Source organism: Eriocheir sinensis, unplaced genomic scaffold (assembly GCF_024679095.1).
Source record: "Eriocheir sinensis breed Jianghai 21 unplaced genomic scaffold, ASM2467909v1 Scaffold584, whole genome shotgun sequence".
Lineage (NCBI taxonomy): Eukaryota > Metazoa > Arthropoda > Malacostraca > Decapoda > Varunidae > Eriocheir > Eriocheir sinensis.
Window position 1 is genome coordinate 156,252 of NW_026111925.1, and position 27,734 is coordinate 183,985.

At 43.1% G+C, this 27,734-nt stretch overlaps 1 pseudogene; it reads right to left on the reverse strand.

Moving 5' to 3' along the window:
* Positions 1–7,355: 7,355 nt before the first annotated feature.
* LOC126993217 (actin-related protein 8-like) lies at positions 7,356–26,829 on the reverse strand (annotated as a pseudogene).
* Positions 26,830–27,734: the final 905 nt, after the last annotated feature.

Here is a 27,734-nt window from a genome sequence, read left to right on the forward strand (position 1 = left end):
CAATATATTTCCTTCAATAATAACAAATAGAACACTATTTATTCATGAAATATACGAAGGGAAAGCCGAAGATGTCTTGCTTCTGACCCAGTGGAGTCAACACTTCGACCCCATCCGCTCTCCCTCGAGGTAGTGTTAATCATTTCCATCTCCACGGGGACGTTTAAAACTGCAGTTTACAGCCAAGAGAAAGGGTAGGGAAGGGAATGGGAATGGGGCAGAATAATACTACGGCCAAAAGGCTCTTCGTCTCATCAGCTCTCCTCCTCTTACTGACAGCCTTCTACCTCTTAAATTCTGCCACCATGTTGCTTCTCTTTCTATCTTCTATCGATATTTTCATGCTGACTGCTCTTCTGAACTTGCTAACTGCATGCCTCCCCCCCTCCCGCGGCCACGCTGCACACGACTTTACTCATGCTCACCCCTATACTGTCCAAACCCCTTATGCAAGAGTTAACCAGCATCTCCATTCTTTCATCCCCTTCACTGGTAAACGCTGGAACAGTCTTCCTTCGTCTGTATTTCCTCCTACCTATGACTTGACCTCTTTCAAGAAGAGTGTATCAGGATACCTCTTCACCCGAAATTGACCTTTCTTTTGGCTACTCTTTACTTTTTACTTTTGTGGGAGCGGCGAGTAGGAGGCTTTTTTTGTACTCTTTTTGTTGCCCTTGAGCCGCATTCTTTGATGTAAAAAAAAATTATAACAATAATAACAATAAAAGAAATAATAAACATACAAAACAAATAAAATAAATTGCGAACATTATTGTACTTGTATTTGTAAAAAAAAAAAAAAAAAATAAAGTAAATAAGTAAAAAATGTGCCAAGCGGCACAGATGGGTTTGGTTGATTCAGATCCGGTAACGGATCCTGCCCACCCCTACTGTACTGTACTCCCAGCGCCCCAGCCACGCAGCACATCACTTGTCGCCTCATGGCCGTTGTGGGCTCTTGGCAGCCTGGGCAGGTCACTGAGGTCAATACACTTCACAAATAGGCAAATATATATATATATATATATATATATATATATATATATATATATATATATATATATATATATATATATATATATATATATATATATATATATATATATATATATATATATAAATATAATGTGGTATGGTATGGCACCCATCTTGTATATCAGCCCCCCCCTTCACCTGGAGCTGGATCCACCACTGGTATTTTGCATAAAAAAATGCCTGAAAGTTTGCCCCTGCGCGTTATATGCTGAAGGTACAAATTTTTATTGATTTTTTTCTTGTTTGGGGTGTTTTAAGGGTCTTTTTTTTTTTTTTGACTCGTCCAATAACAAATGTAAACTTACCTTTATTATTGTTTATGATCCTTCGTAGTCCATAGCTGTCTTATAATATGTTACCCTAGAGTACAGGGAGATCAAATAACTACTATACAAAAATGAAATCGGTGGAGGATCGCCTATGCCTTGTTGTTATCCCGTTTTTCTGTCGGGTGCCGACACGACCCGGCCGCCATTTGCATTGTTTTGTATGATTAAGGAGCACTGTTGCCAATTCGAGCAGTACAAGCTACATAAAAAATCATATTGGAAAAAAATATCCATATGTTCATTATTAATCATTAATATTAGTGAGAATAATGGGGTAAATATGATATCAGAAACTGTACATCATGAGTCTTGTACGAGGAGTTATTTCGCGCAACACCAACCCGGCCGCCATTTGCATTATTTGAAAAACACACAACTACACTCATACGACAAACAGCTGCATACCGCTTGTCACCAGAACCACGTGAATTGTGTCTTGCCTAGTTGTCTGCCATAACCTACGAGTGATGGTGAGAATAATATGCTAATTATGATATCATCAGTATGTACGTGGATGTATTTCTCACAACACCAGCCCGGCCACCATTTTCATTGCTTTACTCAAGGACACTGTTGTCAATTCAAGCAGTACAGGTTACACACACACAAAAAGAAAAAAAAAAAACTGTAGGGGAGAGCAGTGATGATTCGGACAGTGGGATGGTCCGGCCATAGCACTTATTGTATAGTGTATTGGAGTGAGTGCCGCGAGATTTTGTGTGAATGTGCAAAACTTTGTTGCCGTGGCCCACAAAGTGACAACCCCGCCCTCAGAGCTGTTCTTTTCGATGCAAGTCCAATTTTATGTTTTTTTGCATCTCGTATGTAATATTTTCAGGGTGTATCGTAAGCTCTCACTTCAAAACATGGCAATTAGTGAAATGTAAATTATTTCGGTGACCTTGGCGATGCGCACGAAGGTATTGCTGTATAACACAATCACCCAGCTCTCGTGCTGGAAAAGGAGTGTGACCACACATTTGCTTTTTATAGTCGTGATGATTCGGACAGTTGATTTTTTCATGATTTTTATTAAATTTATATCAATTTAAACATTATAGGTGTTGCAACGGTTATAAAAAGGTTAATTTGGTTGATTTATATTCAGATATTATGCTTGTGAGGAGAGAAGGAAGCCATATGGGGAGGCGGTGGCTGAGTCGTCAAAGTAACAGCCTCGTGTTCAGGAGGACGCGAGTTCAATCCCCGCCCGGTGCCACCAAGCTGGGATTTTTCAGCCGCCGCCGAGTGGCTTAAAACTACCCACATGCTGTCCAGAAGACCACCTATCAACCCGGACTCTAGATTCAAGGATCAAAAATGAGCTCTGGGAGGGCAGCATGAGCCAATGCAAGATGGCGCCACTATAAACACTCGCCTGCGCCAGAAAAGGGCTGGGCCGACCATCAGGACCCACCGGAATGAAGCCTTGGACCGACCATCAGGATCCACCGGGAAGAAGCCTACCGGCGCAATAGGCAGCAATGTAAAAAAAAAAAAAAAAAAAAAAAAAAAAATATTACCAAAAATTTTGAGATATTTCTTGTAGTTCTCCTTTTATTTTTTCCCCTATAAATATTGAGAGGATACTTTTGTCCTTATACAAATATTTTGTAGTAGATATAATCTTGTTTATTAGCCAATCAATCTTAAGTTATATTAGCATTATGGCGAGTATTATGAGTGTCCGTATCAACCCACCCCCCTGGCCAAACCATCACCACGGGTGGGGATGGTTCGGACGATTTAGAAACTTTTTTTTCTTTTTTACAACAAAGGAGACAGCTCAAGGGCACAAAAAAAGGAAACAATAATAAAAAAAAAGCCTGCTGCTCGCTGCTCCTAAAAAAGAATCAAAAGAGGTGGCCGAAAGAGAGATCAATTTCGGGAGGAGAGGTGTCCTGATACCCTCCTCTTGAAAGAGTTCAAGTCGTAGGCAGGAGGAAATACAGATGAAGGAAGATTGTTCCAGAGTTTCCCAGCATGAGGGATGAAAGAGTTAAGATGCTGGTTAACTCTTGCATAAGGGGTTTGGACAGTATAGGGATGAGCATGAGTAGAAAGTCGTGTGCAGCGGGGCCGCGGGAGGGGGGGAGGCATGCAGTTAGCAAGTTCAGAAGAGCAGTCAGCGTGGAAATATCGATAGAAGATAGAAAGAGAGGCAACATCGCAACAGAGTTTAAGAGGTAGAAGACTATCAGTAGGAGGAGGAGAGCTGATGAGACGAAAAGCCTTAGACTTCACTCTATCCAGAAGAGCTGTGTGAGTGGAGCCCCCCACACGTGAGATGCATACTCCATACGAGGGCGGCAGAGCTGGGCGCGTTACTGGATATCGGGTAGTCCGGTACCGCTCCTCCGCACCTCGAAACACATATAGTCCGTACCTGTACTTCCGCGCCTAAAATTTTTCACTTTCGTTCGCACCTCCGCACCTCCGGTGCACCCAAAACTATTAAAGCGCCTGAAAAATCTAGTCCATTAAAAAAAAGAAATACAAGGCAATACTGCAGCAGCATTATTATTATCATTATTATTATTATTATTATTACCATTATTTTTGTTATCATTATTGTCATTTTAACGCATAGAATCTCCACCACCTGAAGTAAAGTAACTACTTTTACGCTCATCATAATTATCATACCTCAGTACACATGCAACACAGAAAATTCTGGTTAATATCATTCAAAAGAGGAAGAGAAGATATGGGAATAAGGAAAGATATGTTGCTGATTCAGTTTACTATATGTATCTTTCACAAATGACTAGGTATAAAAATGTGGAATGCGGACTTAAAATACTGCCGTTCCGCACCTGTTACTTCCGCACTTTTGAAAAACTTTCCGCACTTCGGACCTCCGCACCTCGTTTAAAGGTCCGCAGGTCCGGAGGAGCGGAGGTGCGGACAGAGGTACGGAAGTGCCCAGCTCTGGAGGGCGGACAAGGCCCCTGTATATGGATAGCAACTGTGCGGGGGAGAAAAACTGGCGGAGACGATACAAAGCGCCCAACCTCGAGGAAGCTGATTTAGCGAGAGAGGAGATGTGAAGTTTCCAGTTGAGATTTTGAGTTAAGGATAGACCGAGGATGTTGAATGTTGAAGATGGTGATAGCTGAGTGTTGTCGAAGAAAAGGGGATAGGTGTTTGGAAGATTGTGTCGAGTTGAAAGGTAGAGAAATTAAGTTTTTGAGGCATTGAAGGACACAAGGTTCCTTCTGCCCCAATCGGAAATGATAGCAAGGTCTGAGGTTAAGCGTTCTGCAGCCTCCAGTCTGTGTTTCATCACCTACATCTGAAAACTGGAAATAGCTACAAGTGTCATATTAGCAGCCTAAAAGGCCAAATGATGGAGGAACATTTTGAGATCAACAAAATTACACTACTTCTTAAACTTTTTTTTCGAAAAATATTTTTCTAAAAAGTGGCCGAATTATCACCGCTCTCCCCTACATCGTCAATGTTCTTTAATCATACATATTTCTGAGCATTTTAAGAACTATTGTTTTTCCAAAATTGTTGCCTTCCAGTTTGGGGTGCGAGTTATACGCCACGAAATACGGTATACATGTTCATGTTGGCATTATGAAGCCTCAGTGCAACATCCCTTTTGGTTACCTTTGGGACATATCTATTTTCGGCTTCCTTGTATAGCTTTAAAAACTCCTCCCACTTATGCTGTGTACTCTTGGCTTTGTACAGCCCACTCCAATTTGCATATTCAAAAAAAGTTTTCATGCTAACAAAATCTGCCTTACAGTAGTTACTTCTCCCAATTTTGTGATCCTCTTTTCAGTCAATCGTTCTCTTTTCTGTTACTTCAAATTCCACAACCGCATGGTCACTCTTTGCTATTGGACAATCTACTTTAAGACTTTCTATTATTTCCGGCTCCTTGCTAAATACCAAAGGCTAGATTCACAAAGGCTTAGTGCATAGTTTTGGGCCCTTAGTGAGTAGTTTTGAGAACATTGGGATACACAAAGCTCGCACGGTAATAACTACCAACTAATCAATGACGTCACGGGTTAGCGCACCGATTTACAAAGGTTTAACGCGCTCTGTGGACGCTAAATATGTCATTAAATGGAAAAAGAGAATGGGTTCTTTTGAAGCCCTAGCTGGAGGGGCCTCCCTATGATTGGCTACTGGTTTTGTGAACATGCTTGTGATTTGCTGCAAGGCCAATGACGTCATCAACCAGTCAGTAGCCTCGCTGACTTAGTGCGCCTCTAACTACCATCTAAGGTTTGCTTTGTGAATCTGATGCTAACGTCGGTCGCTAAATCAATAGTGCGTAGTTATGTTAGTTCGTAGTTAGTGAGTATGTTTGTGAATTCTGCCCCAGGTCTAGTCTTGATGCCTTGCCTTCTTTCTCGAATCTGGCATGTTCCTTAATCCACTGAGTCAGTACATGTTCCATTGCCAGTTGCAGGAGTCTTCCTCCCCACGACTTTTCTGTTCCCTGCATCTGCCAATCCTCCCATTCTACCTCTTTTCAATTGAAATCACCCATTATAATTATTCTCTCACACTCCCTCAACATTCCATCCAGGCAACTCACCGTGTCTTGTATCATTTGTTCATATTCATGTTGTTGTTCATGTGTGTGTGTGTGTGTGTGTGTGTGTGTGTGTGTGTGTGTGTGTGTGTGTGTGTGTGAGAGAGAGAGAGAGATATAATGCACAAGAAAAAGTGTCATTTTAAGCCTTGAGAAGTGCACAATCAGACATATGTTTCTCGTTCTCATTCGATCGCCCGACTGTTTGCTAAAATAAACTTTGATGTGTTCTACAAATTGAAGAGAGAGAGAGAGAGAGAGAGAGAGAGAGAGAGAGAGAATGCTGTTCTCTCCTTCTCTCTCTCTCTTCGTATCAGTGAGGTGTCAATCTTTTGAACCCCCCCCCCTTCTCTCTCTCTTTCTCTCTCTCTCTCTCTCTACGAAGAAAGGCTTTCCACCCTTAACATGCTCTCTCTTGAGAAACGTCGCCTCCGAGGAAAACTGATGGAATGTTTTAAAATACTTAATGGTTTCACGAATGTAGACAGATCAAAATTGTTTATGATCAATGACACTTTGCGAACGAGGAACAATGGCATAAAACTCAAAAGTAGACAAGTAAATTCAGACTTCACCAAATTTTTCTAAACCAACATTGTAGTGCAAGAATGGAATAAGCTCCCACCTTCAGTGGTCCAATGTAACACGATTGACTTCTTCAAAAACAAGCTCAACCGTCACTTCCTTGAACTTAATATTAACTAGAGTTGAAATGCACTGTTTTGGAGCCATCTGATTAATGTAGAATCACTTAGTTTAAGGACAGACCACCTAGTCTGGACCATGGAGTCTGTGTGGTCTGATTTTCTATGTAAATCTATGTAACTCTCTCTCTCTCTCTCTCTCTCTCTCTCTCTCTCTCTCTCTCTCTCTCTCTCACACACACACATACACACACACACACACAAGACCCACCTCCAGGAGGACGGCCTATCAGCTTTTTATTCTGTGAAATTTGTGAGTATTGCCGGTGAATCAGTGGGATATTTTCCATGATCTTACTTACGTCTGTGTCCTTCCCTTCCCTCTCCTCCACTTTCCTCCACAAATCTATTTCTTTATGACAACTAACATAAGGAAATACAAATCAGCAGATACACGTCATCTACACATAACGCAAATTTCTCTGTATATTTATGCATACATCTCAAAATCATCAATTATGTTTCTTTATGTGCACCATTTAATTTTGCATAATTTTATATATAATTCATGATGATTATGTTGAGTTTATGGCTTAAAACTTGTTATATTCAGCAGCGATGTTTGATTTGGCGCACGCGACCAGCCTGAGTCAATTACCTGTATCCAGTATTCTAACTCTTAGTCTGTCCTGTGATACCCATTTAATTTTTCACAAAAGACATGTTCATATATGATTTGCATGTACCTGGGTATACTGAAGCTATTTTTACCATAAAATCAAAACCTTCATAATGTAACTTATTATTCAGTAAGTAAGTATGAACAGTATAGCAAAGGACCTGCCAAATTATCATCACCTCCAACTTGAAAAACAATATTATTACCGACCACAGGCTTGAGGGCCAATGGGATGGAGATGAGCACTGAGGCCATGTGCAGCTGTAGCACATGCCCCAACTTTACCTTATCACTGAAATAGTAAAGTAATCCCGCTGGTTGTGACTCAACTTGTGGGGGCAATCAGCTAGGGAATAAATTGCTAGGTAACTTAAGTTTTAACACTCAACTTCAAATAATTTTCAAATGACAAATTTGGACTGTGAAATACAATCATGTATAACTTCCAAATAAACAATCAGTCAATCAGTCAAATGGGATATATTCAAGTAGAATTTATATAAAGGTCAATCCCATAAACTTGACCTTATGTTTTTTTTAAATTGTGGCTTTTATGAGTCTTCACAGCATGCACAGCACTTATTTTACTATTGATGCTATAAAAATATTCATAACTTTTCAAGGGTAAAACTTCAAATGCAATTAAGTTTAAAACTTTGGGTTTATTTATAATTTAAGACATGAGATGCTTCCCTTTATCTCTCCTACACAGCCTTTCAGCAACACACACCTACCAAATAAAGGGACACTTTTCCCGCAGTATCTTGACCCCATACTTGTTCCACTCTGACTGCTGGATCCACAGCTCGTTGCTGCCCTCAAGGCAGGTCATGAGAGCCGCGCCCTTCCAGGAGGTCATGCATGGGTCCATGTCTTTGTACAGTGATCACTTCAATTTGTTCTGCAGGAGAAACAAAAGCAGTTTTCATTTATAGTTCCTATTTGTTTAGAAAAAAAAAAGTGTTCTGATAACAGTTGACAAAGATAAATGACATAACCAGAGATGGAGAAAATATGTGAACTACATAATATATATATATATATATATATATATATATATATATATATATATATATATATATATATATATATATATATATATATATATATATATATATATATATATATATATATATATATATATATATATATATATATATATATATATATATATATATATATATATATATATATATATATATATATATATATATTTGTGTGTGTGTGTGTGTGTGTGCAAAATATACTATTTTATGATTTCTTCTGGAAATGTACCTAAAATGATCTAAAATTAATATTTTTTATCAAAGTTATCTTTACAGATAACTTTGCATCCTGTCTGTCTACTGATGGCTCAGACTGACAGTGGTAGTGTTTCAGTTTTCAGATTTTTTACTACTGATTGGAAATCATTTAAAAGTTAAGGATTTTGGTGAATGATGCTGCACAGAATGGCCATATACCTTGTACTGCATCCCTGAGAGGAAAGCAAAATCACCTTTATGCAACCAAATACTGAAATCATTTTTATCTGAAATACATAATACATACATTTCAGAAACTTGGCCCCTCACAAAAAGATTAAGAGAGAAATATAAGAACAATAAGAAGACTGGAGAAAAAAATGCTAGGTATAACATGGAGAGACAAAGCAAGCATAATGACAGGGGTTGAGGATATTTTAATGATGATAAGAATAAGAAATAAATCTGGGCTTGTCATATCCTGAACAATGGCCAAGCCAAGCAAAGTAACAGAGTGGCATCTCATGAACTGTTGAGGTCAGGGCAGACAGAAGACCAGGAGGAGAGATGAGGTCAAAACATTTGCCAGGGAAGGAGGGAGTACACCAACACCACACAGAGAGCACAGGAGTGTTGGGAAAGGCTTCTGTCCTGCAGTGGAGTAGTAATGACTGAAGGAGGTGAGGATCTCACTTTCCATCTGAGAAGGATCTTCAACTTTTTTTTCACCCACTTGAATCTGGCAAACTATTAGTTGCCAGCACTGGATGTGCAAGAAACCTCTTACTTCATATTCACCAACATCCATTTTCTTGTTTTGTTTAGTGTTAGAAAATGGAATTTAGGAGAAGAAATGTCTCAGGAGACCAACACAAATGCTTGCTATATTCTTACCTGGTCTGTAGGCAACTGGGATTTGCAGAGCTAATCGACTTTGCAGCCACTTCCCAAGGCTTTTGAATTTAGCTCCTCCTCCAACAATCAAAATGCTGCTGTACATTTTTCTCTTCATTTCATCATTTTCTGCAAAAGACAAAAACATGCTTGGTGCTGCTTCACTGGAAATCCATCCCGTCTGTTGCATCCTAACACAGCTCTGTAGCTAACATGCCTAACTATGAATCTGTGGGACTTGGTTTGATTCCAGCCTGGGCAGCCACCCCACAGTCCACCCAGCTGTTCAGCTACACTTTCTGGTGCCTGGGGAATCTTTGGGAAGGTAAACTGTGGTAACCCAGATGTCACACTGGGCCTGTGTCATGAGTAATGAGCTCTCACCCAGCACAAGCTCAAGGGCTGAGGCCATGGAGATGAGCTCTATGGCAACACACAGCTAGTCAATGCTACCACCTTCACCTTAAAGCGGGGTCCACATTATGGGTGACCAGGCCTGGAAACAGGCGGACTGATGAGGGGGTGAGCATCCACACTATAACAAGCGACAGGCGAGGCACGACTGGTGAGCAGCCCGCACCCGTCATTCTCCGCCATGAGTGATGGGAAGGCATGACGTGAATGACCCCTCTCACCAGGGCCGGCCCTATGCCAATGCAACCGATGCAACTGCATCGGGGCCTGCACCTTTAAGGGCCCCGCGGGGATGACATCACTCACGTTACGAGGTGAAGTTGCAGGTCAATTGGACTTTAGTCAGCTTATAAATGACTTTGCATTTGCCAAGTCACGTAAGATATTCCTATAAAATTAGCATTTTTCATCAAAACTGTGACAACTACATTGGCAACATTTCTCATTTATATACCTCAGTTTCAATTGTTTGACTGCACTAAATGGCAGTAAGATGGATTTTTGCATTGGGCCCTGCCTCTCGCTATTAATAGACAACTGGGTGTCGCGCGCTGGGTCACCCACCAAATACCTCTCGTTCGACGCTCGCTGCCGCTCCGCATAGCCCCGTCCACTTTACCATATATGGGAGTTATGTGGAGCCAAAGACGGAATTCCGGGCCTGGTCACGCATAGCGTGGACGCTGCTTAACACCATTCACTTACCGGTAACATATGGGTTGAGTTTCTTCCAAGACTCTGTATATCATAGTTTAGCTTACCTCATAAAAACATTTCCTTCTGCATCACATCACATCATTTAATTTTCAAGGTTTTATTTATTTATTCTATCATACCATCTAATATGAAAGGCTCAAATATTTCTTACCACTAAATGATCTATGTCCCTGTCTTGGTTTTAGGGTGTTACGCCTCACAAAAATGATCAATGAAGAGAAATATAACTGACTATAGCTGACTTGAGAACAGTAATCAACTAACCAATTAATGTGGACGCAAGCATTCTCACTTGAATCATACACCAAGAGTGCTGCTTAGTATCTCACTGGTGTCACATGTTTTCATGTATACTTTTACAATCAAAGCTATGACACATATAGTCATATACTGGTTAGGCCACTTTTCTGTCAGTATATTTTACTTTTATTCTGCCTTTCACTTAATGCTGGTGATGAAGATTAGGGTGGCTGGGGAGTTTATCCTCTCAGGGGTTCTGTGTCCCTGCCCACGGCCAGCAGTAAGTCCAACACATGGTCTGGGCTGGGTGGGTTGGGGCATGGTAAAATCACCAAACCAGTTAAAATAAAAATACAGGTAACTCTCGATTTACACGAGTATTGCGTCCTTGAAGAGGTCACGTAAATCAAAAACAATGTAAATCAAACAAGAGGTAGGTTTCTATCGAAAAATAAATATTCATTCAGTGGAGAGAGAGAGAGAGAGAGAATATCCATATCACCGAGATATCCACTCAGGCACTCAGTCTCAGCCTCACTTGTGTGAGGAAGAAATGAGGGACACCATGAGCAATTGGCTAGTATTGATACCGGTATCGAGCAGTCTGGTACCAGTACCGTACCATATAGCTGGTACTGGTACCTGCGCACCCCTATTGTTGAGTAGCGTGGCAGCATGGGTACTGTATTGTTGTTCAAGTGGCGCGCAGGAAGAACTGAGCTCAGCTGTGTGGCCACGGCGCCGTAAGAGTCCAGTTGCATGAGATATCTAGTTGCCACTCCATAAAATATCGTGTATGTGAAAAAAACGTGTAAATTAAACATTTATTTGGATTTTGGACCCCGCGTTATTTCAAAAATGCGTAAACCAAACTCGCATAAATCGAGAGTTACCTGTACAAAGTAGAAGTTAAGGCTCATGCCCCAACCTGGGCCTGGTTCTGCTGGGGTACTTAAGGGTGCCCAACCCCATGGTGGGCTCCCTCAATTCATCTGCAACGGGTGAGCCTACCACCTACAATAGGTGCAGGGCTGTGGAAAGTGACTGCTCACTTTGGAGGTCCACCATGACTTGCAGAGCATGGCCGATGACCAAGAACAAGACTTGGTAGAGGGAGTGTGTGGTTTAACCTCACATTACCAATGGAATATCCTGTATGTATTACCTGTTTTACTACAACCTTTTTTTATTACCACACGAACATGACAAACCATACAAATGACGATATGAATAACACCCAGGAGTTGGTGACTCCCACACCAAGACCAAGAATAAGATCAATACTGAAATAATAACAATAGTTGCTGTCTCATCATCACAGGACATTGCCAGGACAAGTAGGGTCTGCTGGGCCATAACAGCCTGTCAACAACATCTTATCTGATCTCTACACTTCCTACAGGCCAAGGTTACACCTGCAGCTAATGCAACATTCAGCATCCAAGACGCATGATAAAATTTAGTCGTCTTACGTTGAGAAGAAAAGTGCTTCTTCGAAGCCACAAAAAAAGTAATCTCAAGATGATCCAGAGTAACTGATAATGTATGTATAAAGATGTTAAATGAAAAGATAAGTGTGTAGGTTATAAGCAAGTACTTTGCCACTTTATGTATAAAGGACTTGAGCATCTGCAGAGCTTGGTACCTGCAAGGAATCCTTGAACCAATCCCCAACAGATGCTGAGAGTAGACTGCATAGTCAATTTCTGTCAAATTATTAATATGAATGAAAAGTCACAGCCAAGGCAAATAACTCACGACATCTGTCTATGCTGGTAAGAATGGCTTGCTCCAGGGAGAGCAGCTTGTCAGAGCTGGTGAAGGCTGAGTTATCATTTCTTGATGATGGGGCAGGAACAATCTGGGCTGGAGGGAGAGGCTGGTCGTCAACAACAATGTCTTCTTCCCCTCCATCACCTCCTTCCCCTCCTCCCACCTCCATGGCCTCGGCTGCCTCTCGACCACCTCTCCTCTGAAGAGAATGAGGCAGTGCTCATTATATTTAATCATTCATTACATTAAATCATTCATTTGCCAAAGTTTTACATCAGCACAATGTACTCACACTAGTTTCTCTGAGGTAGTTTTCATCAAAGGGATCGTCTGGGTCTCCTGGGTTAGGCTTCTGTGTGATGGTGTTCTTGGGGCCGGTTATCTTGAGAAGGTCGGGGTAGAAGAGGCTGAGAGCTGCTACTATGAGCTCATCCCCCATCTGGATTGTGTAGGTGGAGGATATCTCACCTGGACTATGCACGGTGAAAGTCTTCTCTTGGGCGCCACATTCATTCTGCAAAGTTCAGTTGGTCCGTTGCAGAACAAAATACGTGTAAACTGAGACAAGCTACACGCTGATCATATATACAAATATTTTTTTGTGAACAACACAAAACAAAATTAGATTTTCTTTGTAATTATGGACCAAATCAAGAGACGTTTGTCCTCCTAAATCATTCTATTTCAGGAGAGGTGTCAGGGAATGTCTTGAACCAAAATTCATCTTTGCTGTTTAAAATCCTCCTATGTCTACTTTTTGTTGGGGCAGCATGTAGTAGGCCTATTTCTGGCCCTTAGCCTGCCTCCTATTCCACAGAAAATTTATAAATATGTGAATAAATAAATAGAAAGAGAAACAAGGTGGTAGACATCTTGTTAGTTCTCAAAAAAGGTGGTGAGGGAATGAATGTAGTAAACCATTCTTTGCGCCAGATGAACCTTTGTCCCAGGCCACTGCTTCCCGGCTGGTGGACAGACTGTACACTTCATTCTCAAGCCACTTTGCCTGAGGAGGAAGTTCAGTCCCTGGCCCACACTTCTTCCTATATAATAAAGGCATAGATGCTTCCAGCGAGACATGATGGTGACTTAAGGGGCTATTACACTGGGCAAATTTTCCGTGGACCTTCAGTCAAACCCCGATTTTCGCTGGCGTGGTTCTTATATTTCCGTGGTTTTCTGACTTGTCCACGATCTTCCAAAGCTACGGTAGATTTCACCGAAGGACGACGGTATTACTCACCAACATCACCAGCAGCAATAACAAGAAACAAATGAGAACCACGCCAGCAGAAATCGTGGTACGGAAAATTTGCCCAGTGTAATAGCCCTTTTACTATACCTTGTTCCCAGTTCTAGAAATACTTACCAAGTTAACATGACAAAATTCGTGTTTCAGTTTGTTGAGCAGCATTGCATCAAGCTTCTTGCTGAGGTTTACTGAGTGTGGGAAGCCAGATTTCTTCAGCAGCCAATAGAACACTTGGGTGACATCTCCTCCTCCATAGTCCAATCGCAGCTGCCAGTGTGTCGGAAAAGAAGTAATAATGTCAGACCCTTGGAGAGGAAAATACTGGCAGTACATGTAGGGGTGTGAAGTCGGATGTAAAAAATTCCTACTCTGACTCCAACTCCGACTGCATCCCTCCCCTCCCCATTCCCCTCTTCTGCAGTACAGTGGCAGGCAAATCAAACCTCCCCACACCACGCCCAGCCACACAACATCACACATATCATAAAGGAGTTGGAGTTGGAGATATTTTTACCGACTCCGGCGACTCTGACTCCACACCCCTGGATACACATCAAGTGGTGGGACACGCTGCACATTTCTATAAGGCTAAATCTATGGGGTTAACTTTTAAGAGTATCGGCAAGTCACGCTAGTGCTCGTTGCGAGCGTTTAGCTACGAAAGGGTTAATCAATAAAACACAAAGTAATGCCAGCAACTGTCCATTCGCTTCATGTCATGTATATAATATATATATATATTATATATATATATATATATATATATATATATATATATATATATATATATATATATATATATATATATATATGTATACATACATATATATATATATATATATATATATATATATATATATATATATACACACACACATATATATATATATATATATATATATATATATATATATATATATATATATATATATATATATATATATATATATATATATATATTTATATATATATATATATATATATATATATATATATATATATATATATATATATATATATATATATATATATATATATATATATATATATATATATATATATATCTTTGTCACCAATACCATGGGTAGTCAAAGGAAGAGGAAGGAGGCAAGTGAGGCGGAGTGGCAAAGGTGAAGGGGAGCGGCTGGTGACGGGAACGCTGGGTAAATGTAAGAAGTCTGACAGAGAGAGAACGAAGATGATGCAGGTGTTTCTGAGTGAGATGGGACGTGAGGTGAATGGGAGGACTGGAAGGGAGTGGATGGTGCTGCTGCTGGGGCTTAGTGGAGAGATGAATGGACGAGTGATTGAGGCAGTGAAAGAGTTCCTGGAGAGCATGTGGCGTGCAAGATGTAGGGAATGAATGATACCTTGCCCCAAGTAGAACATAGACTTTCTGCATGTTTTTGTTTTCTTTCACAGGAGCTGCCGATACAAAGGCCTGGCTGGGGAGAAATCCCAAGCCATCTGTGACATCAAGAGCAAGATCGAGGAGGGACGGTGGCCGACGCAGGTGAAGAACAAATTTAAATAAAATGAGAACGTATTTTTGTTGTTTCCGTGACCTACTAATGTATTAATAATGTTTTTTTAAGGTTAAAGTATCAAAATCCCCAAAATAGGCAGACTTTCACTGTGTCCAGGAACGTAACCCCCCCTATTACCATTGTTTCCTATGGGGAAATTATGTTTGAATAACGCGATTTTAACCCTTAGATTACTGTGATCATATATATAAGTGCGCTACCACACGCCCCACCCATACGGGGATCATATATATAATCATCACACTCTACGCTCCCTACGTTTCAAATATACTGCCAGTTCTTGACTCAGAAGAATGGTGGATTCATCTGGCACCCATACACTCTCATTCGTCTCAGTGCGCGCCCTACCGAAGGCCACAGATCATTTTTCACTTTTGTTCAGAATACATCTGGCATGTCTCGTGACGCGTCAAGCAGTTCCTCTGCTCCGGGCGGAAGTAGAGTGTGGGCAAATCAAGGTGACAGTGACTCTGATGACTGATATGGTAGTGACATTGAAAGAGAGAGAGAGAGAGAGAGAGAGAGAGAGAGAGAGAGAGAGAGAGAGTGGGGTGCTTCCACTCAACAGGTCACGGCCATGAGAAAATGCGCAATATTTTCGGCTGTCATAACTTTTTTATTATTATTAGGAGAGAAGTTTTATTACATCGCCATATATACTAGATGATTATACAATTATTGCAAAGACACTATTTCCACCTCTTTTAAATATCTAAATTTTCCCCATGCACAGCATCCAGAGAAATATCTTGCCACCCGTACTTTAAGGGTTAACCCTTAAACTGTGGAGGACTAAATGCCGGATATTTTTCCTTCGCGAGTTAATATTAACACTATAATAAAAAGCAAAAATATAAATCTAATAGTATGTCATGAATGAGAAAAATGTAATTTGATGTATTACAGCAGTTCAGAGTGGTACATGAATAATTAGAGCAAATAATAGGCCATAAAAATTTGCGCGCTTTCCAAAGTGCAGGAAAAATGTGACATGTCGGGTAGAATGAGGTGGAGCGGGTGGAAGCGGTGGACATCTGCCTGCGCGGCTTCTCTCTCTCTCTCTCTGCATTTTTTTTTTCTGCTCAATGTGTTCTCTCTCTCTCTCTCTCTCTCTCTCTCAATGCGTGTGTATACACGCATTGAGAGAGAGTGATTGTGATGGTCTTACACATATAGGACACACACACACACACACACACACACACACACACACACACACACACACACACACTGAGTGTTCGGATGAGTAAAGGAAGGGAGGGAAAGAGGGTGGGATGGAGTGTGTGCGTGTGTGTGTTCCACTACAGGCCTGTCGTATCTTTTGCCAGCTCTCTCTCTCTCTCTCTCTCTCAATCAGGTAATGAACTATAATGATGTAAAAAAAATCTGATTTACACCATGGACCAACACACACACACACACACACACACACACCTGTGTGCAAAGAGGCTTACTGTTACATATTATATCCAAGTTATAATGAATTACACATGACATAATTCCTTCCTCCAAGTTTCAGCTTTAAGTAAACATTAAAAATTTGTAATCTAGTCTGCCTTGACAACCTCCATTTTCTCTTCCACTACCACGTTTTTTATTATGTTAGGGTAGATTAATACCCGGCGGGTCAGGAGAGTTTCCAGGCGCCTCCTACATTTCCACAAACACTCGAATGAGAGCCTTATCGTAGAATTTCAGGCTCTGGTGAAGGTATGACTAAGTTGCCAGCGATCGCAAGAACACATTTGAAAGGAAGCGCGCCAGGAAAATTCAAAACATATGGCGCGAAAATTCATGATTATATAAGCGATCACAGCGTCACGGGATCGGAGAGGCTTGATTATATGAGGGATTGCAGCGATTTAAGGGTTAAATAACACAATCTAAATAACGCAACATCTCCAGGAACGTAACCCTAGCATTAATCGAGAGGTGACTGTACTAGCACCTACTACCCTGTACCTACTACTCTGTATTATGGGGAGGCAGTGGCTGAGTGGTTAGCGTGCTGGTCCCGTATTCACTGCGTTCTGGACGATGTGGGTTCCAATCCACAGCTACTACCTGGGATTTTTCAGTCACCACCAAGTGGCCTAAGACTACCCACATGCTATCCTCAAGACCACTTATCAACCCAGACTTTAGAAGAACTGTCCAAGTAAATCAAGAATGAGCTCCGGGGGGCAGCATGAGCCAAGAATAATATGGCGTCACTATAAACACTTGCCTGTGCCATGACAGGCTTGAGCTGAACACCAGGCCCCTGAAGAAAGCATACCAACACTACAGGCCACAACGAGAAAAAATAAATAAAATAAAATAAAATTAACCAGTCTTCTCAGTCTGAGTAAAGCAAAAAATAGAGCCCTAAGTATATACACAATAGTAGTGAAGGATATTTGTTCAAGTGAGGGAGTAGTTGGTGATGAGAAATTGGTGCATTTACCATTGATGATGAGGTTTCAGGCCCCAGTCCACCGTCGTAGCAACGCTTCACAGGGCAATTAAATCACTGTGGCCTAGCAGAGAGGTGCTATGTGTACTTGGATGCCCAAACTAGGCTTTGCAATACTAAATGTTGAGCCGTACCCTTGTGGCTGTGTGGGAGATGGCATCCTCCACGCACGACACTGAAGTCTTCTGGTCGCCAACATCCACCACACAGGCGTAGCCCAGCCCGGCTCCAAATGTGGCTGCCACATGATCCTGAGAACAATTCAACAAAGCAATATTTTGCAACATTCAACATTAAATTTCCCAAGAAGGCAACATGATTAAAAACATTTATAAACTGTAGGAGAATGAAGAGTTATATGACACAGCATGTCATGAACACGAGTTTACAAGCAGCTACACCATTAATAATCACAAATGACCTTAGAAGAAATTAGTTTGAATGCCACCCTTTACACATCCCAGCTACATAAGACCCACTCAAGCTCATCTCCATGCAAAATTTAACCAGACTTCTTCATTCCGGTAAACTCTGCAGCAGCCTTTGCAGCCCTTCATTGGTAACTCTGCCTGTGCCTAACTAAATCCCCCCGAGGTAATCAATTGTGTTCTTTCATTCATAATCCTGCCATCAAGTTTCCCTGCTACACACAAGAAACTGATCCTGTAATTTTCACACTTAATTGCATGATCTATATCAAGTTGGTTTACACCAAGATTTAAATCAAATTATTTGTTTATAACTCACTGATTTAGGTCTAGCAGTCTGGTGGGCAGTGACTGAGTGATTAAGAACCAACTACTCCACACTAGCACAGTCAGGACATGTCCAAACCTTCAAAAGTGAACATGCCAGTTAACTCCTGTAGCAAGCTCAGAAGAGCACTGCATGAAAAGTGATAAAAGATAGCAAGGGAAGCAAAACTGTGGGGTGATGAGGGTTACCCTGAGCTGTTCACTCACCTGCAGCACAAAGCAACCCCCAAAGCCGAGTCCATTTAGAAGTAAATTGGTTAACTTCTTAAAGTGTTCACGGTTGTATGTCAGGGATGATCACTGCTCGATAAAACTGAAAAAAAAGTATAAAGTCACTTACGGACTGTACACTAATAAATACGATGAGACCCACACACTTGTAAGAAATGATGGGAAAGCCTGATGTTAAACAGAAGATGACCATGATTTTTCATTATTGAAGGAAAGATTGATTACAGACTCTGGAGCTTGGAACAGAATCAAAATATTATTGCCTATTAACCCCTACAGGGCAGGCGACAGGTTTTTCCCGCTGCCAGGTGAAGGGCGGGCGACAGGTTTTTCCAGCTGCCAGGTGAAGGGTGGGCGACAGGTTTTTCCAGCTGCCAGGTGAAGGGTGGGTGACAGGTTTTTCCAGCTGCCAGGTGAAGGGCGGGTGACAGGTTTTTCCAGCTGCCAGGTGAAGGGTGGGTGACAGGTTTTTCCAGCTGCCAGGTGAAGGGTGGGTGACAGGTTTTTCCAGCTGCCAGGTAAATCGGGGGTGACAGGTTTTCCAGCTGCCAGGTGAAGGGTGGGCGACAGGATTCGCCAGCTGCCAGGTGAAGGGTGGGTGACAGGTTTTTCCAGCTGCCAGGTGAAGGGCGGGTGACAGGTTTTTCCAGCTGCCAGGTGAAGGGTGGGTGACAGGTTTTTCCAGCTGCCAGGTGAAGGGCGGGTGACAGGTTTTTCCAGCTGCCAGGTGAAGGGTGGGTGACAGGTTTTTCCAGCTGCCAGGTGAAGGGTGGGTGACAGGTTTTTCCAGCTGCCAGGTGAAGGGCGGGTGACAGGTTTTCCAGCTGCCAGGTGAAGGGTGGGTGACAGGTTTTTCCAGCTGCCAGGTGAAGGGCGGGTGACAGGTTTTCCAGCTGCCAGGTGAAGGCGGGTGACAGGTTTTCCAGCTGCCAGGTGAAGGGTGGGTGACAGGTTTTCCAGCTGCCAGGTGAAGGCGGCGACAGGTTTTCAGCTGCCAGGTGAAGGGCGGGTGACAGGTTTTCCAGCTGCCAGGTGAAGGGTGGGTGACAGGTTTTTCCAGCTGCCAGGTGAAGGGCGGGTGACAGGTTTTTCCAGCTGCCAGGTGAAGGGCGGGTGACAGGTTTTTCCAGCTGCCAGGTGAAGGGCGGGTGACAGGTTTTTCCAGCTGCCAGGTGAAGGGCGGGTGACAGGTTTTTCCAGCTGCCAGGTGAAGGGCGGGTGACAGGTTTTTCCAGCTGCCAGGTGAAGGGCGGGTGACAGGTTTTTCCAGCTGCCAGGTGAAGGGCGGGTGACAGGTTTTTCCAGCTGCCAGGTGAAGGGCGGGTGACAGGTTTTTCCAGCTGCCAGGTGAAGGGCGGGTGACAGGTTTTTCCAGCTGCCAGGTGAAGGGCGGGTGACAGGTTTTTCCGGTCTGCTTTTTTCCGCCACAATTTGCATGGGTAGTTATGGGTCAGCGTGACTCCTAGACTGCCACACAACTCCTCCGTGCCATTCTCAGTGTTTCAGTGACTGTAACAATGGCAGGAGAGTTTTTTGTATCCTCCTTGTCTGATTCCATGCCCGAGTGTCCACAGCCAGCGACCTCGACTCCTCATAAGCCTCCTCTTGCTCCCAAGTGAGCTCTCAGTGTGAGCGCAATTGGGAAAGAGCTGAAAGTGACTCTTGCTTAAAAACCCTGTAATAGTATATTATTACTATTATTTTGACCATTCCCCTCTGTCTGACAATATCTGCTCCTCTTTTCTTTCACTGATTTTGTAACTTCATAATAGAACACGAGCATGTATGGAAAACTTAAGATGCATTGTCATGCAAGGTAAAGGTAAAGTTGGGAGCACATGCTGTGACTGCATGTGGCGGCGGTGCTCATCTCTGTACTATTGTCCCTTTCAGCCTGTGAGGCGAGAGAACCCATCACCTCCAGGACACAGGGCCAGTGTGACATCCAGGTTACTAGGGTTTATCTTCCCCAAGTTTCCTATCCACCATTACCAAAGGAAGGATGAACAGCTGAGTGAGCTGCATGCCACTGCCCAGGCCAGGATTCAAACCCAGCCCTGCAAATTCATCATCAGGGATGCCAACCACTGCACTGCAGATGCCATGTCAAGAAATTAATTCATAGAGTTAGCTTAGCATATCCTAGACAGCATAAAGCAATAGAGGTTAAGCGATAGAGTATCACTTTCAAATTGTACCCAAATCCATCCTATCAATCCTCAGTTAATGGGGCATACGCTGGGGGGCGCGTCGCCTCGCCCACCCTACGACACACAGTCCAGGGGTCCCTAAGGGAGAGTCTCCATGAAGGCCCCATCCCCATCATGAGTACCTCTTGGCGTGATCCATCGACTTGCTCAAGCCATGAACTCCTTAGTCCTTGGGCGTCCCCTTGGCCTCCTTCATTCAGGATTGTCTCTTACAGAAACAACCCGACGAGCAGGATCAGTTTCTGGGTAGTGTGCCACATGCCCGTATAGCCGGAGTTGCCGTTGCCGGACTATGCAAGTAATATATGTTGAGTCAGCCTCATGGAGTAGTCACTTGTTTGACACAGTCATTCCAGCGGTATCACATGATTCTGTGAAGACATTTATTACCAAAGGCATCAATCCACCTCTCCAGGTCCCCATTCAGTGTCCATGTCCCACAGCCATCCATCCTAGACAGGGATATTTTGGGAGGGGATCATCCCCATAACCCACAACTTAAATGCACCCCTGGTCCCCAGCTAAGATGTCTGCTTGTGTAAGGGAATGTAAAACACTAACTACAAACACAAACCTTGAGGTCTTTCAGAGGAACATTCAGAATGGTGGAGATGCAGTGGCCCCAAATGGTTTCCAGGTCAGCCAGCACTGCACTTATTGAGCCCCCCAGCCCATTGTGGAGGTTGAGGTCCCCACGCACCAGAGGAAAGTGCACATTATACTCCAAACTGGGGTGCAGCGACAGGATCTGAAAAATTTATGCATTATGATAGGACAACAATTTAATGTGAGAAACTCTAGTAAATTCACATTGTGCTAAGCCAAGTGTATCTATGATGGAATTTATCAGTATGGTAATGGACAAAAATATACAATACTGAATACACAGTTAACTGATGGCAGAAAGGAGCAGACAAGGGCCTTCAAGACATGAAAGACAGTGGCATGATGGGGCAGGGCTTCTGGGGACAAAGTGCTGCGGCTACATGCTGCGCGGTGGCCTGCGCCGTGCCTGCCAAGTCACTGTTGGATGCTGTTACCTGTGGACTTCTGTGCCAAAAACACTCCCCTAAAAGCTCCCTCACAAAAAATAGAATCAAGGAAAACAATGCCATTATATGACCCACAACTTGTGACTCAAATATTTCCTGAGAAACCTCTAAGATTACCTGACATGGAAAAATACTCAAGTTGTGTCTCAAAGACAAATATTTACGCAAGGCTAATAAGCAGGTCAAGAAATAACATTTGGAGAAAGAACCGAGACATTTCCAAATCCCTGTACATGATGACTACGTTAAAATCAAAATGAATGAATATTAATTTACCTCAGTAGGAAGACCAAGGAGAACATGGAGAGGAACATTGAAACAAAACTTGTAAGCAATATAAATAGAGGAAGACCTAGCACTGGATCCAGCAAGATGAAGGAGGATCATCACATCCAGCCCCAAGAATGGGAGAAGATGGACTAGAAAAGAAGAGGAAAAAAATCATTAATTTACCTCATCACCAACAATATAATCCTTGTCGGTAAACACCCACGGAGGAGATGTTTCCGTGTCCTCCCCTTTGACTGGCTGGATCCTCTTGTTGTACACGGCTATCTGCTGAGGTGGCGTGGCAAACCGTCGCGAGCCGTCCGACATGAGGGAGGACTGCAGGATGTGGCTGACTTTAAGGCGGCACTCTTCCAGCTCCTGCACTGTGTCTCCATCCTGAAACACAAACATTACTGCTGACTCAGAGACATGATTATTTGTTTCACACTGAAGGAAGCAGCTCAAGAGCAAATATAAATGAGAGCAAAAAAGACTGCTACTCACTGCTCCTATAAAAGACAATAAAGATGAGTGGCCAAAAGAGAGGTCCATTTTGGGTGGAGAGATGTCTTGTGGTAGGCAGGAGGAAATACAGACCAAGGACGGCTGTTCCAGAGTTCATCAGTGAAAGGGATGAAGATGCTGCTTAACTCTTGCATAAGGGATTTGGATGGTATAGGGATGAGCTAGAGTAGAAAGTCAAGTGCACCGGGGTCACGGGAGGGGGTGAGGCATACAGTTAACAAGTTCAGAAAAGCAGTCAATATGAAGCTAACACCTAAACCTAATTTGTGCAATAAGAAGTATCACAGAAAATAGGATAATGAAGATGATGATGGTGAGGAGGAGGAAGACTATTTGGGGGAGGAACAGAGAATGCAGAGGAAAAGGAGGAAGAGGAGAAGAACGGGAGAGCAAAACGCATGGAAAATGGAGAGAAAATAGAATAGCTAGTAAGACAAGGGAGGAGGAAGAAGAATCAGAAGAAGACTGTAGCAGGAGTACTCCAAGGAGAGTGGATGATGAGGAGGGGGAGGGAGGAATAAGAAGAGGAGGAGGAGGCGGAGGAGGAGGAGGAGGTCTGTATGTATTAAAAAAAGACACAAGAAAAAAACATCCTTGACTTTGGTTGGCATTTATTTAATCTTGAATATCTGTAAGGTAATGATTGGCAGTGTGGTAATGACACAAAACATGGACTAGCAGGCAGCAGAAAGCCTGTTGGTTCATTACTAGGCTGCCTGCTTTCAGTGATTTAATCAATCCGTTTGGCATAGGAGTGGCTTGCAGGGAAGGATTAAAGCACTTGTGTATCTACTCTTGGATACGTTCAGTTCACTCCTGATGCAACAAAGTGGCGATCAATGCGATTCTTGAATGAGTTGATGCTCTCTGCGCTAACTACTTCTGCAGGGAGGCTGTTCCAGTGGCGAACCACTCTATTCGAGAAATAACTCCTGCCGATGTCAGTATTGCATCGCTTTGCTTGAATTGTTTTACCGTTGTTTCTTGTTCTCAGGTTAGTTTGTAGTGTGAAGAGCTTGGAGTGATCAACGTTGCTGAGCTTGTTCAGGTACTTAAAGACTTGTATCATGTCTCCCAGCAGTCGTCTCTTTTCCAACGTGAAGAGGTTGAGTCGCTCGAGTCGCTCTTCATAGGGCTTGACATGAAGCAGAGATCAAGTGAACTTTGGCCTCAACCTATGAAGAGCAAAATGACCACTGCCTGTCTGGAGAACATCCAATAGAAGAACAAAACTACTGTATATATATCAACCATGTAGCAATCAGCCTCCGAAAACTACCTTAAAAAGTGAGAAAAAAAAACTTACACACAAGGCTAGCACGGTAAAAATAAGATAAAATAGAAGGGAGTCTGCGAGAGAGTGAGGCATTAGCAACATGGCCACATTAGCTTACCAACTTGACATGAGGAATGAGGAAAGGGTCGCTGTGGGCCGGCATGCCACTCCGCCTCCGCCGAGCAATGGCATGGAGAATGGTGTGCGGAACGCTGTCTGAGGGCCGGCCTATGCGCAGGTAGCGGGAGCCTGGATGCAGTATTATGCTTGCTTGAGCCTCCAGGTGCTAGAAAAATAAATACCAAAATCACGGCACAGTTATGAGCATCCAAAAAGCCGGTCAATAAAATTACATGATAAAACGTAATGCATCTAAGCTTGACAAAATTAAAGCAATCTGCAAAGAATGAGCTAGAGCGAGCTGTATCAAAGTTTTATCCCTCACCCCCTACTGGACTGAGGCTGTGCTGGTGAGTGTGTCATGGCCTGTGTACTAGTAATAACAGAATGTGAAGGTTGTGAATGTGAGACGCTACAAGATGTTTCAAGGGCAGAAAAATGTATCAGTGACAGTGGGGTCTTTTACTTTTGGCAGCGTTACAGGAACTGATACAAGTGCAGCGCCAGATCACAACATTAACACTGGCGCTCCATGGAAGACTTATCATGCTAACTACCTAGCTATCTGAAGGCTCAGGGCACACAACAACAACTGTCCACCTATCCAGTACACATGAACAAGACAGACAAGTGGCACAAATGACTGGATGAGAGGAGCTGGAGGAAAGGAAGGAGGGGAGGACAGGGGACTAAAAACTATACTGGGACTGACAGAAGACAAAGACACAATGACTGACAATATAACAGTGAGCCACATGGCCAAATGTTTCCTTTGTTGCCACTTCCTATTTTTGGTGTCATCATTTGTTGTGTAAATGAATAATAACCATAACATAACCATCACAGCTGGGTAAAGATTGGTAGTATTCACCCGCTAATATCTCGGTCCCTACTTAACCTTCTGTTGTCGTGTAGCTATATTTTCTTCCTACCTTCAAACTTCCCAGAAAACCATAGGAAAGAGTGTAGAGATCAAATTAACTATGAAAACCATGAAATGTGTAATCAACCACAGGTGGTATAACCCCGTGGCTCACCACCGTCGCCTACTCCACCACCAGCGACAACAACAGTGTGCCACAAACCACATCACACATATTCATGCTAAAAAGATAACTCAACAAACCTAACTAAACTAAATCTAATCTAACCTAACCTGACCTAACCTAACCAAACCTACCTAACCTTACCTATTTAGAGTAAAAGTTTGACATGATCATATTACCGTTATTATTAGTTTACACAACAAATGATGCCTCAAAACACTCAAAAGAACTTAAAAACTATCAAAGTCAACAGGATATCACCCATATTTTTGGTGTATGTGATATATGTACAGCTAATCACCATGGAAAATATAATACTCATTCAGAAAACCAGATACATGCACCACCACACCATATCACACAGGCAATATATACTCATCACCAGAATTCAAAAATCCTATCACCAAGATGTGCTGAAAGAGAGGATTTGAAGGTCTCCAGAGTAGATACAGGCAATACAGGGCCATGTTCTGTAACCTCTCGGTGTCCGGGCTCTCATATATTTGACGAGGCTTTCCTAGGTGTTTAGAGCACTTCCATGGGTAGTTTAATGAACCTGGTGGTAGACTGACCCTTCTTCTGTACCATGGACCTAAGGGAACACTCACGACAACCTGACCGATCTCCTTTTCGGCCTTTGGAAATGGTTGATGCGAGAGGCAGAAACTCTAAGAATACCAACTATAGTAACAATGACACAATGACACCCCAGTGTTCCCCAAATGGTAGCCCTGTGTACCCAATGGTAGCCCTGTGTACCTCAATGGTAGCCCTGTGTACCCCAATGCTACCCCAGTGTACCCCAAATGGTAGCCCTGTGTACCCAATGGTAGCCTTGTGTGCCCAATGGTAGCCCTGTGTACCCCAATGGTAGCCCTGTGTACCCCAATGCTACCCCAGTGTACCCCAATGGTAGCCCTGTGTACCCCAACGGTAGCCCTGTGTACCCCAATGCTACCCCTGTATACCCCAATGCTACTCCAGTGTACCCCAATGGTAGCCCTGTGTACCCCAATGGTAGCCCTGTGTACCCCAATGGTAGCCCTGTGTACCCCAATGGTAGCCCAGTGTTAAGGCCTATACAAAGCATCAGACAACCACACTGAAGGTCATGCTTGCCCACCTCCGAGAAGGGTTCCGGCATGGTGCACGAGACACTGGCTGTGCTAATGTGTGGCTGCAGGGAAGATGGGGACACTTTTCCTCACGAGTCGACGTTGGTGGAAGCAAACATCTTCCTCGTCCCTGCCTCGGCCGCTGGTGCGAGAAATATCTCCTCCAAGAAATAAGTCGCTCTGCCTCCCACTATGCCTGCACACTAGGGAATACGCAGCAGGAAAACACATTAATTTGCCAGGTTTTGTTCTAGTTTTGTCCACTGGTGATCTCTGTGACGGCTGACATTGCCTGCGAGACACAACACACCAGACCAACAGACTAGACATGCAAGAACAGAGTGCATGTCGACATATGCTAATTCTTTCTAAAATCTGCCCAATTCGTTTGTTATAAAGCCTTGTCTTGATTATAAGTGTTGCTCTGATGCTTTTGCTGTGTATTGGAGCCGAAACAGGACAAGTAAACCATAGCGGGGAGTGAGATGTAGAAAAAGTATTAAGTAAGCAAGTTCAACCTCTCCCTGCGAGGTATTTTGCGGCTGCGAGCTGATTCCTACAACAGCGGCGAGTTGGATCATCGTCGTCAACAGATATTAATGCCTTCTCAACGGCAGACTTACATTCATCCGGCTCTATTATTGAGAATCAGATATATTTTTTTCCCGTTCATGGCTCAGAAACCTTGCAAAACTACCGCCAGACTCATGAAACCACCCCTGGAAAGCCTTACACAGGCCTATGTCGGGGCTCACTCTATCAAGGGACTCTAGACTAGGCTTTCGTAGGCGTTTCCAGGGGTAGCCTTATAACCCTGATTTTCTTACCTAGATTTTTTACCTAGATGGGGAGAACCCCATCTAGAATCAGGTGACGCCTCCAACCAAGACAGCAAGTAGATTGTCCTTTAAGCCCCAAATACACTGCCGAATTTTGGCCACGAACTTGACGCCGAATCAGTTCGTGAAAAAATTCGGCGACCGGTTCACCGACATGACCAAGATTCTTACAGTTCGTGCCCATTCGGCGACATGTCGGCGACATGTCGGCGAATGCTCAAGACAATTCGGGGACAGTTCGGAGACATGTCGCCGACTATTCGGCGTCCATGTCGCCGAGCTCAAAATCTGAAATTTTAAAGTTTCTTTTTTTTTTGTCGCGGAATAACTGGCGACAAGTCTCCGAATTGTCTTCGCATGTCCCCGAAGTGTCGGCGACATGTCGGGGACAATTCTCCGACAGTGCCAAGATTTCTGACAGCTGATCATCTGATGCCCATGTGGCATAAAAAAGCACGGGATTCCGCGCCTACCGACATGGACTACTACAACACCCGGGGAGCAGCTAGTG